Genomic DNA, 21458 nt, shown 5'->3' on the forward strand with positions numbered 1-21458 from the left:
AATTTCCTGACACTGCCTGCAAGATTCATTTAAAAGCAAGAGATTAGCTCTCCATTAAAGGCAAAAATTAAAAATGAAAGTCATGTTACCAATACACAGGGTGACTCTAGCTAAGAGTGCAACACCCTAGCACAATAGATCTCTCTAAATGAGGCAGGAATTTCAAATGCTTTGCACATACCAGGATCAGGGACATTTTTATATTATGTACTTATGTCTATTATGTATGTATGTTTGTACTATACTATGTAGATTAATTATGGTGTTTTCTCCCCACCCCCAAGTGCATACAATGTGGGTGTGGTAAAGGACATAGTGTAGATATGGCTTTCATGACTGTTATTAGTGGGCGGATGATTTTGAATTGATGGTACATTTAGATCCAAAGCTCTTTGAGCGGGGTCCATCCTTTTGTTTTCTGTTTCTACAGCATCTAGCACAGTGGCTGGGGGGAGGAGGTTCCTGGTCCATGACTAGGGCTCCTAAGCAGTACTGCAATGAAAAGAAACAACAACAATAATGATCAGAGGCAACCTCTTACTGTACACACAACTGTATTTTGAGGTTTCTAACCACTGGAAGAGCCCCCAGAGGAATGGACAGGTATTTAACAAAATGAAATGAATATATTTTTGCAGAGACTAACTTTAAAATCAGTCGGCTAGTTATGGAATTAGTATTAAATATTCCTATGACAAGAGCCCAATTACGATGGAGGCCGCACTGTGCTAGATGCTGTACAAAGAGTAAGAGGAATACAATCAGATATATTTTCTATTTATTCTTCTTCTACCTATATACAGTAACACAACTGTCATCATCTGTGCCTTAACCTAGCCACTGCTAATTGCATGTCTTGAGGAGTACGCTTAAACGAAGGAATTCCATGCGAATGCAGAGGATGAGAAGGTGCAGAGACATTGGGCTTGTCTCCACTTACCGGGGGATCAGTGCTGCGGCCATCAATCCACTGGGAGTGGATTTAGCGGGTCTAGTGAAGACCCGTTAAATCGACCGCCGATCACTCTCCAGTCGACTCCAGTACTCCACCAGAATGAGAATCATAAGATAACTCAATGGGAGGTTTCTCCCATCGACCCTGCGCAGTGTAAACACCTCAATAAGTCGACCTAAACTACATTGACTCCAGCTACGTTATTCACATAGCTGGAGTTGCATATCTTAGGCTGACTTAATCTCGTAGTGTAGACTTGCCCATTGTGTGAGCAGCTGACAATCATGTAAATGAAATAATGAGAGGAATGGAGGGAGAGATAGTGTTCTGAAGGGCCTTGAACGTGAATACAACAGGCTTGAACATGCTGTGGCAAGCCACCGATCCACACTCAGCTCTCCAGTTAGAAGCCACCCTGACTAACTAGTCAATAACCTCTATAACAATGAGTAACCATAAAATCCAAACTATATGCAGCCTTCCTAGATTGCTGGAGCCGTTCATAGGAATACAATAGTGCAATGTCAGAGTGAAGTTTCCTTTTTTCCTCTTGGTTCCAACAATCTGGGCTGCATCTAGCACTAGTCTAAACCAGATTGGGGGTGGGGTGGAAAGAGAGCTGACATGGCCAGCGTTACCATGCACCTGAATGATGCCTCTAAAGTAGCACCATCACCCACACAGTTAATATAATGGGAAGGTATGAACGGAGTGCTCAGTGACCTCTGGGATGATTTTGTTTGCTGTGACAGACTCTTTTGACCCAGAAGATCACCCTACCACTAACGAATGAGTTTTACTACTTGAGGGAAGTGATATACATGCTTCTTGAATCAACTCTGACTATCCTTAACAAGTTCCAATCAAGGGGCAGTCTGTTCTCTGAGATCCTTAAAGCAAAATAAAAAGTGCATCCATCAGATTAGCATGTTTATCAGACAGCTGTAGTAGGCTCATATCCTCTTTGGCAGACAAGCCACTAGAGGGAGACAAAGACCACATTGTCATGGGCTCAGATGGCATTTCTACCAGCCAGCTGGCTGGGTAAGGTCATTTATGGAATTTGTCAGATTGGAGGACAGCTGCCACCACAGTTGAGAATTCCCTCAGAGCTGCCATGAGACTGAAGGACAAAGCAGCACATTGAAAGGAAAGAGAAATTGATCAGTGCCTCAAATTCCACACACACTCCTCAAGGATAGGGCGAACCCCACCCCCACTTATTCTCCGAATGAGCTCCCACCACTGAGAGAAGAAGCCTGTCCCCGTTCCTAGAGGACACAAGCAGAATTCTGGGATAAAAATAAACAGTTTTTGTCCAGCTTTGCCAATGCCAAGTTTATTCCTTTTCCTCAGAGACCTGGACTCTGAGGAACTAGGACTTGAACAGCAATCTGCTGAGAGAGTGGCCTATAACACTAGACATCTGTAACCTTTTTCTTTCCAGCATGTGTGTTTAAGCCACAAGTTAGCATTCTAATGGTGCAGTTTTATGTTCTGAGACTGTGCTCTCTAAATCAATAATTTAACAGCTGATGAGTGCGTGTGGGAATTGGGCTTTACTGCCCTACAGATTCTAAAGACAGCATGTCGGAGGCAGCACAATTCTAACTGCTGATCAATGCTGAAGTCTAAATAACTCGTAGCAACGTGACCTATCCGAAGTATGAGCAGCAGCTCAAGGTTTTCTTAGACAGAAGCACCCTAAATCTTACTGATAACTCATTCCTGTCACTCTTAGACTATTCAGGATAACAAGGGTAGGAACTGTTAAAACAGTGTTACCAAGGACCCAATCCTGTGCTTTCACTCAGGCAGATCCAGAGAGCCCGACTAATTTCAGTGGGGCTCCACATTGGCACAGGGAGGACATCTTGCTTCTGGCAAAACTGGGAACCACGTACGTGCACTTCACCAAAATAAAGGGCATAACAGGCAACAACAAAAGATTTCTGTCATGATCTGTTGTCTGTATTGTAATGAACTTGCTAGTGTGTTTTTACACCACTGACCTTAACTGGAAGGAAACTGCTTAACCGTGTGTCTAGGCTCAAAGCTCATTTTTAGCACCAACAGGAGTAGAGTGATTTGGGAGCAGAAAGATCAGAATTCTATTCCTGTCACAAAACCACCATAGTAAACGATTGTGAAAGTCACGCTGTAGGTTGCCACGGATTCTTTAGAGCATTTACCTAATTATGCAGGCCTGATAATCTGCATTTTGTCAAATGCAATATGGCGCAATGTGAAAAATCAGAACATTAAAGATGTCTGGCAATGAGAAGTAACGTACATGTTCCTTTCACAACCCCCAACAATAGCTCAAAACAGATTAGCAAGAAGCAACGGTGATACTGGTTGGGAAAAGAAATAAAGATTGAAAACTGGATTTCACGTTGTGCCACAAGGCACTAGAAAACTGATGTTTGACCCCAAAACACTGCAGAGAGAGAGAGAGAGAATGATAGTAGATATGCTACTGACGAGAAAATGACCTTTCCCAGAGATTAATCCATTTGCAACAGGCAACGCAGTAAATTCTAACCTCCGTCATAGCAGCAAATCCTTCAGCCGCCTGAATGTAATCTTGCAGGAGAAAAGCCCACTCAGCATGAAGGAAGTGTAATTCAAGACAGCCCCAAGGAAGTGAAGATTCAACCACCCAGCAATGTGTTATGAATACCTTGCTTTGTTTTATACCAGGTGCTGGGGGGATATTTCCATACACCAGTTAATGTCAAATATCAGTTCATCAACAAATACTTCAAACTTGTGAACGTGATTTCAGACATCTGTTGTCTTCTTGAGATGCTGGCGCAGTGGTAGAGTCTTTCAAATACCTTTCACAGACACACACACACACGCACACAGAGCATGAAACATGGCTTGGGGAAAGGAGAAAAAGAAAAAGGAATAATTTGCTTCCATGTGAACTGTGTCAGAAAGAGAATTCCAGAGCGCGATCTTACAAGGAGATTTTAGCTTGTCCCTTGGTAGTCCATTTGGCTGGAAACAAAGAATGATAAACAGTTTTCATGCCTTGCAGATCCCCAATTCCCACTCCCCCACCCTGGCACCTAATTTTTAATCCCTGTCAACTATTTTAAAAGGAGGAAGCTACTGAGCAGTTTCAAATTCATCAAGCTATTTCCTGGGGCTATCATTCAAAGACCAGTATTTTAATGATTCTTTGTTTTTAAAAAGCTTTAACCAGTATATCTATTTTGATTAAAATACTTTTGAGTTCTGTATTGAAACTTCATCCTATACAAGGTATGGCTATAGGAAATTTTGAAAGAATGCATTCCTTTTAGTATTTCCACAATTATCCCATTATTGTTAAATTAACTGTATAGTCCACAACATACTAGGTGCTTTACAGATATACAGAAGGTAGTCTCCTATTATTCTTTTTTTTATTGTGGAAGCACACATGACCCCTCAGTCATGGACCAGGACCTCACTGTGCTAGGAGCTGTACAAACACAAAAGTAAAAGAAAGGTTTACAATCTAAGTTTCAAACAAGGAATACAGAGAGATAGGCGGTGGAGCACAAAGAAACAAGGACTTATTCTAGGGCACTTCTGCAAGTTCCACACTTCATCAGTAGTCTGACAACCAGCGACAAAGCCAAGCACTCTTCTGCATGCAGGAACCTCCATGAGAGTTATGCACATGCCATCCACATGAAGAGGGTCTGTCTCTTTGTCCCCTCCACCCCCCGTGTCAAGACTATGTATGCATGTTTATTAATCTGCTATTGCCTTCAAGCTAATGGAGAAGGGTCTTTTCACTCAAGTTGCAAAGGCCCTTGTTTTTAGTACCCGGCATGTTTTCACACATACACACACTCCGCATGCCCACTGCAAGTTTGTCTCCTGAATAAAAATTCAAAGAAATAGAGCTCTGTATTTAAAAATAGGCTTATTGTTCGCTTGGGGTTTTTTTTAAGCAAACAGACATTTATTAGTTTGTTTGGAAAAAATCAATATTTCCAATATAAATTCTATGTTTAATTAACATTTCCAGGAGAGAGAGAGAGAGAGAGAGAGAGATCAGGAACAAAACTTAGAAGCATAAAATCAGTAACAAAGACATTGTGATTTCAACTGCAAGTACAGACATTCTCTTTCCAGGAAAATGTGTTACCATTTAGGAGTCAACTAACCAGTGTTACTGAGATCCTGCAGTTATTTCTCTCATTAAAGTATGCCAGACACTACCATGTAGTATCTGCTGAAAATTGCTCAGTGCTTCATGATGACCATTGTGAGTGATATTAAATAAGATACCTCTTAATAAATACCTTAGATAACTACCTTGGAAAACTGCCTTTAAATTACTTGACATTAAAGGAAATCCCATAAAATCATGTATATCATGAATAGGTCTGAATATGAATAAGAGGCTGCTAGACAACTCTCTAACACCACATTCTACAGGCCATTACCCTCCGACCCTACTGAGGATTACCAAAAGAAATTACACCGTCTGCTCAAGAAACTCCCTAAAGAAGCACAGGAACAAATCTATACTGACACCCCCCTAGAGCCTCGACCAGGAGTATTCTACCTGCTACCCAAAATCCATAAATCTGAGAATCCTGGACGCCACATCATCTAAGACATTGGCACCCTGACAGCAGAATTATCTGGCTATGCAGACTCTCTCCTCAGGCCCTATGCTACCAGTACTCCCAGCTATCTTCAAGACACCACTGACTTCCTGAGGAAACTACAATCCATCGGTGATCTTCCAGAAAACACCATCCTAGCCATTATGGATGTAGAAGCCCTGTACACCAACTTTCCATACAAAGATAGACTACAAGCCATCAGGAATAGCATCCCCAATACCATCACGGCAAACGTGGTAGCTGAACTTTGTGACTTCGCCCTCACCCACAGCTATTTCAGATTTGGGGACAATTTATACCTTCAAGTCAGCGGCACTGCTATGGGTACCCACATGGCCCCTCAGTATGCCAACATTTGTATGGCTGACTTAGAACAACGCTTCCTAAGCTCTCGTCCCCTTACGCTCCTACTCTATTTGCACTACATTGATGACATCTTCATTATCTGGACACATGGGAAGGAGGCCTCTGAGGAATTCCACCAAGATTTAAACGATTTCCACCCTACCATCAACCTCCGCCTGGACCAGTCCACACAAGAGTTCCACTTCCTAGACACTACAGTGCAAATAAGCAATGGTTACATAAACAACATCCTATACAGGAAACCTACTGAATGCTATATTTACCTACACGCCTCCAGCTTTCATCCAGACCACATCACACAATCCATTGTCTACAGCAAAGCTCTAAGATACAACTGCATTTGCGCTGATCCCTCAGACAGAGACAAACACCTACAGAATCTCTATCAAGCATTCTTAAAACTGCAATACCCACCCGGTGAAGTGAAGAAACAGACTGACACAGCCAGAAGGGTACAGAGAAGTCACCTACTACAAGACAGGCTCAACAAAGAAACTAACAGAACGCCACTAGCCATCACCTACAGGGCCCAACTAAAACTTCTCCAGTGCATCATCAAAGATCAAAAACCTATCTTGAAGGCCGATCCCTCACTCTCAAAGACCTTGGAGACAGGTCAGTCCTCACTTACAGACAGACCCCCAACCTGAAGCAAATATTCACTAGCAACTAAACACCACACAACAAAAACACTAACCCAGGAACCAAACCCTGCAACAAACCCTGGTGCCAACCCTGTCCGCATATCTATTAACCTAACCACATCAGCCACACCATCATGGGCTCGTTCACCTGCACATCTACCAACATGAAAAATGCCATCATGTGCCAGCAATGCCCCTCTGCCATGTACATTGGCCAAACTGGACAGTCTCTATGCAACAGACTAAATGGACACAAATCTGACATCAGAAATCATAACATTCAAAAACCAGTAGGAGAGCACTTCAATCTCTCTGGTCACTCAATAACAGAACTAAAAGTGGCAATTCTTCAACAAAAAAAACTTAAAAAACTCCAACGTGAAGCTGCAAAACCAGAATTAATTTGCAAACTGGATACTATCAGATTAGGCCTAAATAAAGACAAGGAGTGGTTGGGTCATTACAAAACCTAAACTTAACTTCCCCAATACTAATTTCTCCCTACTGTTACTCACACCTTCTTGTCATGTGTCTGTAATGGACCACTCTTATCACTTCAAAAGTTATTTTTCCTCATGCATACTACAGGTGTCACAATTTCAGAAGAAAGGATCATGCCATTATTCCATGCCCCTCCCTTTTCTTTTTTCTCTTTCACAGTGGCTGCTATTTGATACATTTACCCACAGTGTGGTATTCGAGAAACTGCATTATCAGTTCCCTATCCTAAAAGTAGAAGAAAGCTCCAGCAGTATCTTAGACACTGCTACATGGGAACTATTGCCCATATGATGGCAACCAGTGTAAGAAGAAAAAAAGTTGTAGTCTGACCCCATTATAACTGCGAAAAAACTAGCAGCAAATTCCAAATACCTCTTCTCCATTGTAAATGGACTCATCTCCTCAATACCCTATCACTTTCCAATGGCTTTCCTAGAGTCAGTGATTATTTGTGACCAAAGGTCAAACTGAAAAAAATAAATTAAAAAAAAAGACGGTAATACTCTTCCAAGCTCCGCCTAGAAAGTAAGCCCCACTCACACAAGATGCTACTGACAGCAGATTTTGCACATGTGCAAAATATGAGTACACATGGTCTCTGAGATTAGCTCCTCCTTAAGGCACTCCAAATATATTTTCAGTCTCTGCTGCCCTTGGATTCCCTGCAGTGAGTCTCATGTGACCCCAGTGGGCTTCTTGGATTCCGAGAGGCTCCTTGTTGACTGAGGGATGGGAAAAGTGGCAGTATTCTTGGAAACCCACACCCACGGTGCCAAAATCATCTGTCACTCACAGTACAGTATGAAGATCTTTCATAACAGGATTGCCCTTCTCCTTTTTTACATGGTTTGACAAGCAGTGAAAGTATTATCGTTGGTCAGTACAGCACACTGGACTTCTAGGTTAGAACCCACAGAACCAAATGGGACAATTCACACAACTCAGAGCTGTTGTCCCAGATACTGTAAATGCAGTCAGAGGTCACCTCTCTTTGTCTGTATGCTTTGGAGGCTCTCTCAACAGCAAGAAGAGTGAGAGACTTTTTTTTTCTTATTAAATGAAAACTTAGATTCTGGAGAACAAGATGGGTAGAGTAAGAGGTGCTGATGCACTGTACTGTCATATACCGGCGGTGTTACAGCCCTGTCTCAGACTCTGATGAGGAGTTCTCTTCAGCAGGCCAGAACATCTGGTGCAACTGCTTGGTTTCATAGACTGCATAACTAGCTAAGGGAGCAACACCCCAGTTCAAAAGGGATTCAACTGCTAATGTTGGAGACATAGCCAGAAGAAGGAAGCCCCTATGCAGTTCCTTTTCTGGTGTCACTAGCGGCTGGTGTAAGATAAAGCAGCCCTCTATCTGCTCTGTCTTACACCAGGGGAATCATACTGGTGCACAGGGGCTCAGGATAAAGGCAAATTGCTACTTTTACACAACCTCTATGGCAAACCTGGGCCATGTGCTCTGCAGCCACAGCCAAGGGTTTGTCCACCAGTTTCCTTGATAAAAAGATACAGAAAAAACTACTAAACTGTTTTCTGGGACCCAGATACCCTAGTGTAGATAACAGTATTTTGTTCCTGCTGTCTATACTCGTAGCAGGTGGATCACGGAAAACCAGACTGAAAGTGATGTTTCTCATGTTAAAACACAGTATACCTTCACAGACAAACTGCGGTACAATGACTGGTTGTGACTTGTACTATTTCTCCACCCAGACTTGATCCTGCAGTCCTTACTCAGGCTAAGTGCTCCATAAAGTTAACAGATATTTTGCAGTATCAGCCTCCTTGGTTCTTTTAAGGCACGAGCCAAGAACAAAAAGTAGGGTTACGAAAGGAGCAACGTTAAGCACAGTAACACAAATTTTACAATATTATAAATCCACATTGGAAAAAAAAACAAGGCTCAATTGTGACGTTAACTCTTACGGGTAAGAAAAAAAATTGTAGCATAATATATTTCTGTACAGCCTTTATAAAGGAAGGTTCTGAACAGCTTTTGGCATTTGAAGAGAATTTCAATAAAGCAGAACGTACTGCAAAAACACTGTCTTACACCTGTCCCAGGAATTTATGTCCAAATGCTATTGTATTATTCTCTGTATTTTGTGTGTCTCTGGGGTGATGACTGTATTTTATTAAAAGAACTGTGATATATTGCTTTTAAAGAGAAAGTATTTATAGGGAACGAAAGAAGCCTTTTTAATGCTAAGAGGAGCTGGCTCCCATTTAATTAACCCTTTTAGATAACTGGTTGCCTTAAAACATATATTTATATGTACAGTGCATTTCATCTGAGTCCCACTGCAGTAATACTTCACTGAACTATACAGTACTTGGCACCGGAAGTAATTTAAGTAGAGCCTGCATGGATACAAAATTTGTATTCGCATCTGATCTAGAATCCGCAAAAATGATCCGCAGATTTGTAGGATTTATATCCACACCTGAGCCGTGATCTGCAAAACTGGTCCATGGATATCCACATCCTCAGATGCACATATCTGTGGATACAAAATCTGTGGATTTGCAGGATTATACATTTAAATGTCTAAATCCTTGTTGCTCTAGGATATTCATAAGGCCTTACTGGTCTCAAAAAACTAGTTAAATATTGATTTTGTTTGACATGTAAAAATATTTCCACTCTCCTTCCCCTCTTCACCCCCCCCCCGCAAATTAGTTCTCAATATTTATCAAGTACCATTTCTAGTAAACGTAATTGATGTGTGTAATATGTATTGCAAAGCTACAGTGCTATCAAAAATCCAGATACACATACACAGACATATACGGCACATACTACACATTCTAGCCAAAATGAAACAACAGTAATTACAGCATATTACAGAACTGTTAGTGCACAGCAGCAGGGTCCACTGGGCTGATGTGTGTGCAGCAGGCTAGATAGTTATCGATTTACAATCCAGCTTGCTGCGCACTAACTCTGTGTATAGATACATCCTTAGATGACTACAGATTTCATCACCTTAGCTTAGGTATCCAAGGTGGAAAATGCTGACCTTCAGTGATACTCACACGGTATAGACTGAGGGAGAAAAGCTTCTCTATTACAATAAACTTAACCAAAATTACCAACGTACCATAAAAATATGTAATACTATTTAAAAAGACACATTAAGTATAAAACTACACTTTGCATCAGTCATTTTAAAAACATGGCAGATTTTACTTGTCACCCAGCATTTAAACAGCTTCTCTTCACTGCTGTTAGTCTTTGCAAACAAAACAGCATGAATTTGAAGCTGAAATGAATAGTAGCACTTCAATTCCTATTGAAACCGCATTCAACAATATAACTCCACTAACAACATGCAAGGTTTGCACATATTATGAAACATAACCTGCTCTTGGCTCAAAGTGAGCTGCACAAATTAGCTGACAAAATAATTTCCCTCTTCTTTTTCCTCTTTGGAAAGGAGAACAACAATCATCACTCATGAACTAAGGGAGAAATCTTTATTAAAACTATTAGAATAACCAAGCATCTTTAATGTTTGTCTTGTAATGCTATGCTAAATGCTCAGTATCCAAGGAAACAGTGTTGTAATGAAGTTGGAGAGTACTGTATAAATGTACCTCCTAAATCACCACACAGAATGTAAATTCCAACACCACTGGACAGTTTATTAGTGTGAAAACTGTCAATGCCTCTGACACACTGATAGCTTAGACATGCTACAACTTGAAAAAAAAAAGAAAAGCTAACAAGCTACCTTTGAAGAAAGGACCATTTTACCTGCCATGTATGAACAGTCTCCTCCCAGCATCTTGCTACAGAGCCTCTGCATGTGCCGTGTGATACTTCATGCATGTTAGTCACCTTTGTGAGTTGTTTGGGGGGGAAAAAACCCACCTTAATTTTGAGTATCAACCATCAATTTTGAGCAACAAATGATACAAAGACATTTTTGTTTGCACACAACTTCCAAGTGGTGCTGAAATGTGCATCAGTAGAAACTTTACAACCTTTCACCATAGTTAGGGAACCTAGTGGTCTGAAATTTATTTCTTTAATGCTGAGAAATCAGCCTATTCATGGGCAGAGTTACAGCTGCATTATTGGAAGTAATTTAAAAACAAATACTTATTTTCCATCATTTTTATTCCACACACAGTGTTATTTTCTAGGACCACAGGCAATTTTAAGGGCAGGAAGCCAATCTGAAACTGATTTGCACTTTGGAGGGTTAGCACTTGTACCATCACACAGTATTTCTGTTCTTGAAAAGTTTCTGGGGTTTTGTTTAGGAAAATGTTTAGCTGCTCCCATCACTGCCTGAGTAGCTTACGCTATATAACAACCTTAGTTTAAATAAATTCCACTGTGTTCATTGACCCAACCATTCTTTCACTGAGCGTTGGTGTCCTCTACTTTCAGCAGCTGACACAGCTTTGTTGTGTACATACACCTCAGAATTCCAATGTCTTCAGTCATCTCATCTTTCTCCATGACCTTTGCATCCTTGTAGAATTCAAGTTTCCTCTTGGTGCATCATTTCCACATCCACAATGCTCTTTATATAAGAATATAGACAAAATTCCATACCCTAAACTCATTTGCACTGTCCATCTAGCTCATTCATTTCTCCAGCATTAACTTCTTCCTTTGTCTGTCTAACAGTAAGACTGGTCAAACAAGACAGAGTGCCAGACAATTCCACTCAAATTAACATCTTCCTTACTAGTCAGACCACTACATCGTCAAAAAACAGCAACTGTCCATAATTTCCTATGCTCTGGATACAATGACCTAGTTCCAGTCTCACAGCAATTTAAGAAGATATATTGCAGGTATCTTATTGCCCGTAGCTGTATCTCCTCGATATAATCATAAGAAAAAGGAAGGTTCCCATTTAAGAATCCACCCGTAACTGATCAGAAAAGTAATCAATGAGGATGTCTTACTTTCCAGTAATCTACACATGCCAAACTCTTGAGCCTATTTCAACATCAGTCATTAATGGACCATTTGGGACAGTAGCTCGAAGAGTCTCTTCCATATTGATGATCATAGGGGCTGCCTTATTACAGAAAGAGACGGCTGACTCATACAGCCGTTGAGTCTTAAACCTTTGTAAACCCTTATTTTCTTTTCTGTTACAAATAATGATCAGACATCCACGGGGAACTCCAGCCTCTACTAGACCGAAGACATGGACTTCATTCATACATTAAGAGCTCACAGTAAGCACACTCTCTTCTACAGGAGCTACTTTGGGATGTTGGAAGCCACTACTGTTCCTTCTAAATGTCAAAGTTTGTTTTGCTGCATCTTTCCTCTTTTCATTGTTCCAACAATACCTCTGACATGGTGGACGGATACATGCACAAGAATTTTATTCCCTGCCCATACTCGTCTTCTTCATGCTTCATACATCCATTAATCTCAGGCTTTCTTCTAGGTTATTATATAGAGTTGTTTTGTAAGAAGCAGCTAAAAGATCACAGCAGGGAAGCACAAACAGGGAAATCTGTAGTGAAATTACCTCCATGAACTGAATTGGGATGGGACTAATCCTGCACTGCCTCAACACTGGACACAGATATTTAAAAGTCCAATTTACTGGTATGAAATAGCAATGCTGTTGTTTTCATGATGACTGAGGATACAAGTAGAGTTAACTAGAAAATCCTCAGCAAGATGACTCTATTCAGACCAGGGCAAAACAAAGAGATTACCTCCCCTGCCTGGGGCACCTCTCCTGCCAGTACAAGTGTTCTAGTGGTTAGACCTCAGAACTGGCAGTCAGGACATGTAAATTTTCTTCCTAGCTCTGCAACTGACTTTCTGTGTGACCTCTGCCAAGTCATTTATGGCCTGATTACTGAGCACTTGTAGCTCACGTTCACTCCAGTGGGAACGTCAGGTGCTCAGTTCCATGAAAAATCAGGCCACTAACCTCTCTGTGCTTCATCTTATTTATCTGTAAGTTGTGCTTACTGCTTATCTGCCTCACAGAGATGTTGTGAGTTTTAATTAGTTTATGTCTGCAAAGCACTTCAGGATCCCTTGATGAAACGTACTATATGTGTTCACAGTATTACTGTTGACTGCTAAACAATCTACTTGGTGTCTGAGGGATAACTAGCAATAGCAGCTGAAGGAGAATTCCAAAGGGACAGTATTCCTTACTCAGCAGCTCCAGTCTCTGTGCTAAGCTGCCTGGGATTCCTAGATGTTTCCGAAAGATTATATGTTTCAGAGGCAGAGTTTCAGCACAATGTGCACTGGATTAGACATGGGAGTCAGCAGTTACACCTTGGCCCTGGGATGGAAAATGTACTTATCTGGTTCTTTCAGCTAAAATAATTAAGTCAGAACATGGAGATGAACAACAACAACAAAAAGAACCAGAAAGGTTTTATTTTTTAAACACTCCAAATGGCTTAAAGTTGTTCATACTTCTGTATGCATTAATTGCTCAGGACACAGATGTATTTATTTATGGCTCAGAAAAGAATTCCCAGCTCTTAGGATTTCCACAGAACAAGCACCCCCAGTTCTGCCTGGCCACCTTAGCCAACTCACCATGCAGTTCGCCATTATAATGCTAATGCAGTTCAAACAACCAAACCCTGCATATTCTATTTATGCAATAAGCCAGTCTTTAGGTCACTTAGTTGTGTCAGTTTAAACTTCAACGTTCCCATGCAGAAAAACTCATCTTTTATTTACTTGTGCGGGAAGAGATGGCAGAGAAAAAACATTTCATTATAAAAATGCTCTTTTGTTTATTGGGCCTGGTCCCACATCCACTGAAATATATCGTAATTTTTCATTAACTTCAGTGGGCATTGGATTGGTCCTATGGTGAATATTTTAAAGTTTTAAATATTTTTAACTAAATAATTTTATATTATCTTAGCAGTATAAAGCTCCCAACGAATTTGTGTGTGCATACACGGATACACACAAACACATCCATTATTAGGGCCTGATCCAATGTCTACTGAAGTCAAGAAAAAGGCTGCATTGACTTCAATGGACTTTGGATTAGTCCCTTTCAGTGAATTTAAGGCTTGAGTCTACAACCGTTATTCTCACTAATAGACCCATTATTTCTAAAAGGCTCCCCTCAAGAGCAAAGGACGATGATCAGGTCATTAGTGCTCATGAAAGGTGCTGAATTCCCAGTAGAGAGACAGACATTTTTTGCAACTAAACTGAAAACAGGGTATTTTCATGCTTAACAGAAAAAACTCTCTCTCTCTCTCTCTCTCTCTCTCTCTCTCTCACATACACACACACACACATACACACACACACACACACACACACAGAAAATCCAATTTTGAGTCCACATTTGTGACACCTTGTTAAAAAAATAGGGACAATTTTCAACACAATTAGGCTCACATTTGAGCAAAAATGAGGACACAACCGTAACGTAAAAATTCAGAGCACAAGATTCCCACGCTGGCCTTGCAATGAGCCTCAACCCTGACCTGCAGGAACTGCTGTAGAAAAGTTCTACCATCTCCAGTCAGTCTTTTGCCTCTCTGTACAGAACACTGACAAGGGACACCGTTAAAATCAATTAGTGTCAACTATGTAATATGCACATCTGTCCATTAAGAACTAGAACAAGACCACCAGCGTATATCAGCAAGCCACTAAGACACCAGCTAGTAACAATTTTGGCTAATTACCATCAAGCACTACATTCAAGACAACAATCAAGATATGAAAGCACCAGAGTCCTTTATCAGCCCTACTGCCCACAATCCAACTCCCATACCATCTATCACTACAGACTGGTTGAATGACAGAAACAGCTAGCCCCATGGGGTTTCCCATCAGCAGATGGCACACAAACTGATGCCCAAGTCTCCCGAGTGCAGACTTTTCCATGAGAGGGCTCCATCCTAGGAATAACTAGGAGGGAGTTTGGAAGCAGGTACATGTGTGTGTCCCAGAACGTAAGGTGTGTAAGTGAGAAACAGACAATGCCCTGAGCTGAACAACCCTAAAAGTACAAAACTGGTGTTGATGACAAACAACCTGGACAGAGTGGGGCCAGGCAAAGGACAGTAATATGCAGAAAACTAATCCCTTGTTCAGAGAAACTTGGTACTCAGCAATAATCCACACTAAAATAGTGTGGCTCTTCCCCCCCCTCTAGTGGCTGAACCACACAAGAGGTTTATGAATCTTCTGCGGCGGCTCCAAACGGATGGACAGGGTCTTTACCACAAGTAATGAACATTTAGGGGTTCAGATACAGAAGTCCCCATTCAATCCCTGCAGACTAGGGTTGTTGTTATACCGTAAGAAAGCAGAGGGGCCGAAATATGACTTCTGAGATGGACAGGATACACCTTACGTTTAGTGGCAGCTGCACACTTGCAGATTTTAGATTTAGGTGGTCAAAGAAATAGTCTGCTGTGAATACCTGCAGATGAGATGAAAATAAACCCTTTCTTTCCCTTCAAGAAGCACAAGAGAATCAAATATTCACTGACCAAGAAAGTCTAAAATTCCCAAGTTTTAACCTAGTTTGAGGACGAAGTTTTATGCCTGAAAGTTACGTGCATGTCAATGGGGGTCAGAATCAATCACTGGGAATCTTTAATCAATTCTTTGTCTCAATGATCTTTAATCAATTTCCCCAGAGCCACATAACCATATGGCCATATGATACCCTTCCATTTCTGAGAGAGAACACAAACAGAAAAAACAAAACACTTCACGTCTTCACCAGTCATCCTTTCTATGTGGGAACATTCAAGTCACTTTCCCTGGGTTGCCAGTGCTAAAATATGCTAGCAGCACTAAGGCAAGGGAAGACTTGCAAAGAGCTCACAATCTGCATTCAGCATAATTAGCAGATGCCAATTTTTAACTTATTACTGCTTCTTCATTTCTGTATTCTAAGAAGGACATCAGTGGCAACCTGTTATCTAAATGATTGTTTTCTTTGTACGGATATAAAGCAGCAATCATGGGAAAATACAGCCTCAGAGCATGTGTTAGCAAATATCCATCTCATTTTGAAATGACATTAAAAAAAAACAACCAACTGATGTAAATGAAGAAATTAATGCCTTTAGATGGGCCCCTGTCTCTTTCTTCACACTCTGGATTTTAAAGCACTGCAAACTAAAAGCACTGGGTATTTGGCAGAATTTCCAGTTATTTAAATACGCACAGTATGATTAGTAAAGGAGCTTGCTCAGCTGAATCTGCTACTGATCATTTTAAAACAGATGAAACAAAAGCACTTAAAAGGATGTATTTTCTATCCAGAGAACCAAAAACTATAAATGAATAAATAAGATGGAGCCTTTCAAATTCAGTACCTAATAAAGCAATGCAACCTTTAAAAATGTTAATTCCAAACCACCAAAATAAATAGAATGTGTAACAGTTCAAGGGATCGATCTATAGTAAGTGCATACACTTTCATTCTTCAAAGCCAGAATGTTTCATAAAACAGACAAACTAACGTGGCTGCTACTCTGAAACCTTTAAAAGGATGGACTTGCAAAAAAATTTCTTTGCTCATCAAGGTTATGGCTTTAACAGGTTACTATAGTATAAAGATCACAATGATACAGTCCAAACAGCATCTTCCGCTGCTTTGTGTTTAGTGAAGGTTTCATTCCTCCCATAACATTTTGCATGTTCCAGTATATCATACACAACTATTCTTACAAATCTGATTATGATTATAAAAGATAAATGTAAAAGCCAAGCTGTCCCTGTGTGTAACCTCTCATTTTCCTCTGATAAACTTAGATTAAAAAAAAATCAGTCAACAACTTAATTTTCTGCTAGACATTACAATAAAGCTCCATCATTATTGTGCACAATAGTTAAGAAGAAATAATATCTCATGTGCTTCTCTAAGCCCATATGCATGCACAGCATAGGACAGCCTCAGTGCAAACATATCCCCCCTCAGTTAAACTGGTCTTTGTGGAAACTAATAACTTTCCACAGTAAGCACTGTAATCCAAGTAATAATTTTAAAACTGGCATAAGCTGCAGTCTGCTGAACTAAGGCATTCTTACCTTGCAAAGAGTGTTTGTGTATATTTAATTAGTGTAAAAGGAAACAATGAACATGCTGCCAAACACTTTGTGTGTGTGTGTGCATGTATATATGTCTCACACACAGAGTATATGTCTTAGTTGGGAAAGATGACTAGAACGGATCAGATGCCAAGTTAATATCTTGCCTTTAGACCTCAACCAATGTTGAGTCAAGTGGGGGAAACTACTTGTGATTTAAAGGAAAATTTTCAGGAAAAAACAATTTTTCCTTAGAGGTGAAGAGCTTTGACTGGATGATGTACAATAGTGTAAGTCAAAAGCCCTCATATCCTTCCTCCTCATGAGCCAATTAGTTGCAAACATCAAACAAACACTGCACAAAACAATGCACAAAGACGTTTAACAGAAAAATGACAGAAGCCCTTACCTTTGCGTCAGAATAAGTGACCAATAAGCATAATAAACTCAGTGGGCACGGTTGCTGCACACATCTCTCTGTGGACTTCTCTCTAGTAGTCCCAAAAGCACTGAACATAAAAAACTCCAGCCTGCCTGCTTCATTCTTCGGCAACAGGGATACATGCTACCACGGTAACAAGGAAAAGCAAAAAGAACTACAGATCTTAATTTCTTAAAAAAACCCTTATGCTTATATAAAAAAAAGAGAGGCAAAAATAGAGCATACTTTCACTGAGAGGAACTGGCCTTGGCCGTATACCTAACCCACAGCAGAGGATCATTAAGTTTGAATTTCCCTGCTTGCAAGCTTTCTGGAGAAAAATAAAGTCTGTCCTGGGGTGGGGGGGTGGGAAGCAAATGCCTGGATTGGGGGAAGGGGAGCAAAGGAGGAGGAGGAGAGAGCTCCTATGTGACATACATATGGAATGAGCATTAGAACAATGCTAACAGGATAGTCAAGCAACTGCTCTCTAGGGCAGCAGGTTTCAAAGCAGAGCTCCGCAGTTTTGCAGGAAGGAGAGGAAAACAATAAAAATGTATTATTTTTTCCTCCACGAAAAAAGGAGCTAATTCCAAAAATGAACAGGAATAAAACAGTAAGTTGCCAAATTCTGCAAAAATCGCCTTGTCCGCTTTCCAGCAATGCAGGCAGAAGCCTGGATGTCTAATGCACTTACATTTTATTCAGCTCACCATGGGTTCGTCCTTCCCTCCCTCCCGCAGCGAAGCTCTCTGTCCCGGGGGGTAAGAATTCCAGTGGACCCAATTAACACTGTACTTTGCTAACTCCTTAGTATGACTGATATAATATAAGCTGTTTTATAGCAGTGTTGAACAATAAAGCAGCCATCCAATTTGTGACTGTTAGAGGGCGGGGGGTTTTCCACCTCACCCATCTATCTCAGAATGATCCAACAAGAAGGAAAAAAATCCACCGGTGCAAATGAGTGACAAGCTATTTGTTAGAAACTTGATAAAAGCATAAGGTTGGTTACTCATTTCAATGAAGGCTTCACAGTATATTTAAATATAACAGATCTTTCAAATCAGTGGACAGAGAACAACTCTCAAACTAACTTTCACCAGGTCAATTTCTGTTGTCTAATATACCTTTTAATGGACAGGAAGTTTGTTGATGGGTTTGGGAATTATATCAGAAGCACATTTATTTTAAGTGGATTCCCCACACTACGATTGCATATTTCAGTAAACAAAATGCATTAACAAGTTCGTTGCTTTAAGGGAATTCATCAGTAATGTGTTGACTGGCTCATTCCAATACCACATGCCACAATGCACTCCTCAAACTGCAAATTATTTTAATTTGAAGGGGAAGTGAGTAGGAAGCACTAACTCTCTCTGGTCCTATTTTCACTGATCTATCAGTCACAGATTGCCATGTAAAACCAATCTGCTACAGGCTTCCACAATGGAGGAAAAGCAGTTATTAGACAACTGCTGCCATTGCAAATGAATACAATCCAATCTGCAACTGACTGATACAGTTTGCACAAGACGCATTAATATAAGAATGATCTAAATCTGACCTGTTTGTTCTGGAGTCTCAAGTTAAAAACTTTTCTCCCCTTCAGACATTTTTATCCATTTTTTTAAACCCAGGGGAAATGAAAGACAGTCACTAGCTAGGCAAAAGCAGACATTTTATTTTGCATGGACTAGTGTAAATCCAAGCTAACAAAATCCAGAAGTGGACTTGCACACAAATACCAACTTGCATTATCATTATCTGCTATTTCCTTTTGTTTCTGGTGTGGCCCTAATCTATAAACCAACCACAATAAAAAACAGTGAACTAGTTCATTGACTGAACAGCTGGGTTTACAGCAGCAGACTCAAATCCATCCTGTTAAATTAATGGGCGATTGCATTTCCATAAGAATAAAGGTCAATTCAAAATGTTCCAGAAGATAGACATTCATGCGGAAGTGCTACTGAAGGTATTGAAGAATTAAATAAGGGAATAAAAAACCCATGATTAAATAATTTTAAGGTTATGATACTAACTGAAGGGAGAGAAAAACAGAACAAAATACTGGGATTTAATGGCTGTTCTGCATTACCTCTGAATTCCACTCTGTTTGGCAGTTTCCCCTACATCTTGTATGGTTATTTGCATTCAGATTATTTTCTTCATCTTTCTGTGATGGCCTCCATGTTTCTGAAAGGTCCTCAGTCATAAGACACCTTATAGTGTTATCCCATAAAATATCGTATTCTGCTGAGCTAAATTACCCTGCCGTTTTAACTGGAAGTTCATTTCTTATCGTAAATGGTAGTGTAATGCTAACTTCTGTTCTGTTACATTCCTTCCCAGAAGTGGCTGCACTTTAGTGGTTCACAAAATAAGCTCTCTCTGTACACAGTGTATCTCAGTTTAAGTTTATGAAAAGCATTGGGATCCCTTCCAAACAATGCTTAGCCAAGTTGTCCTATTGAGGATGCCCACCAAAACTTTCACCCTCGTTCCGTGAGCCAGTGAGATATAAGACGCCAACCTCCGGAGAAAGAGAAAGAGAGGGGTTCACTGTAAAGACTGCAAATGCAGCATGTGAAAAACTAGGCACAAGGAACACTGGAGAATGACTCTCCCTTCTCCCTGAGGCTATGTGCCTGAACTCCACAGTTCAGGTACACAGGGCAGCAAGAACTGAGCCCAGGTGTCAAACCAAGGTGTTCACGCAGCAGGAATTCTAATTTTAACAAAATACATTTTATTTGCATGGATCAGATGGGCTGTAATGTGTATTTGGAAGGGTTAAGTATTCACTACTTTAATGGGGGCCCCATAAGTAATTAAGTCCCACACAAGCAATGTATCAATCTCTCTTCCCAACACTTCTGTGCAGTAGAACTGTGTTAGCACCCACATTATACACACAAGGAACTTGAGCCACAGAGAAATTAGGTGATTTCCCCAAAGCCACAGAGGAAAGTCTGGGGCAGAGCACAGTACTGAACCCAGATCTCTCAAGTCCCAGCCCGGTATGTTAGTCACAAGACTGCTTTCCCCAGGTGCAGACTATAAAATCTGAAATATTTCTAGAGTCAAACGTCAGCGTAGCAGCCATGTTAGTCTGTATCCGCAAAAATAACAGGAGTGCTTGTTCTAGAGTCAAACTGTTAGTCCCCAAAAACCTTCAGGCCATTCTAGTCTATTTCAGGTACAACTCAAGGGGCTGGTGATGCTGGTTAAGTGCTGAAAAGGTTGAGAACCCGGCTTCCTTAGGAACTCCCTTCTTATTCCCAACTGCAAGAGCTAAAGAGCAATGGAGCCTAAAGGAGAGAAGCAGTTCCTGACAGTCGTAAAGGTTGAACTCTTGGGAGTCGGCAGCTCAGCATCCTCAGCAGAAGTTTCTTGCCAGTGGAACAATCTCTTTCTCATGTTCCCCACAAAGCACGGGGTGAGCAAGCTTCGCAGCACAGAGCAATGCACACTCAACTATGTTTTTGACAACACCCACATGGATCTGTTTGCCAATGGGCAGAGGGTGACTAACCCTTGGGTAGGCTTCTTTTGTTGTCTATTATGTGAAGTACGGTATATGATTTTTATACCGTACCCATGTATCACAGTCACCAAGAGCAAATGAGAGAGAGAGAGAGAGAGAGAAAGAGAGAGCACATGTGCAAGAAGAATTAAGATACTCGGGACACTAAATCAAACTGCACATTTCTGTTTTAGTAGAAGAACATTACAATAGTCATGTGGTGATTCCACAGGGGAGGTGTGAGAATCTGAGTCCCCCATTGGTACTGTATTTCTGAGCTAGAAGGAAGCCCTGCAGAAGCAGCTCTCATAGTTACAAGAGAATGCTGGAAAATGTTCCCTCACTATAACTAATGGAGTGGTG

At 40.7% G+C, this 21458-nt stretch overlaps 1 protein-coding gene across 9 annotated transcripts in view; it reads right to left on the minus strand.

Moving 5' to 3' along the window:
• FAT3 (FAT atypical cadherin 3) overlaps positions 1–21458 on the minus strand; it is a 607093-nt gene that overhangs the window by 487338 nt on the left and 98297 nt on the right. Inside the window, exon 1 of one of the 9 annotated variants that reach the window (XM_050940171.1) lies at positions 17555–17703. The exons of the other annotated variants lie outside the window; for them this stretch is intronic. The gene's annotated coding sequence lies outside the window, so the exon portion shown is untranslated. Of the gene's footprint in view, positions 1–17554; positions 17704–21458 lie in introns of those variants that run through there. 9 annotated transcript variants of the gene reach the window in all.

This window comes from Gopherus flavomarginatus, chromosome 1 (genome assembly GCF_025201925.1).
Source record: "Gopherus flavomarginatus isolate rGopFla2 chromosome 1, rGopFla2.mat.asm, whole genome shotgun sequence".
NCBI classification, from domain to species: Eukaryota; Metazoa; Chordata; order Testudines; family Testudinidae; genus Gopherus; species Gopherus flavomarginatus.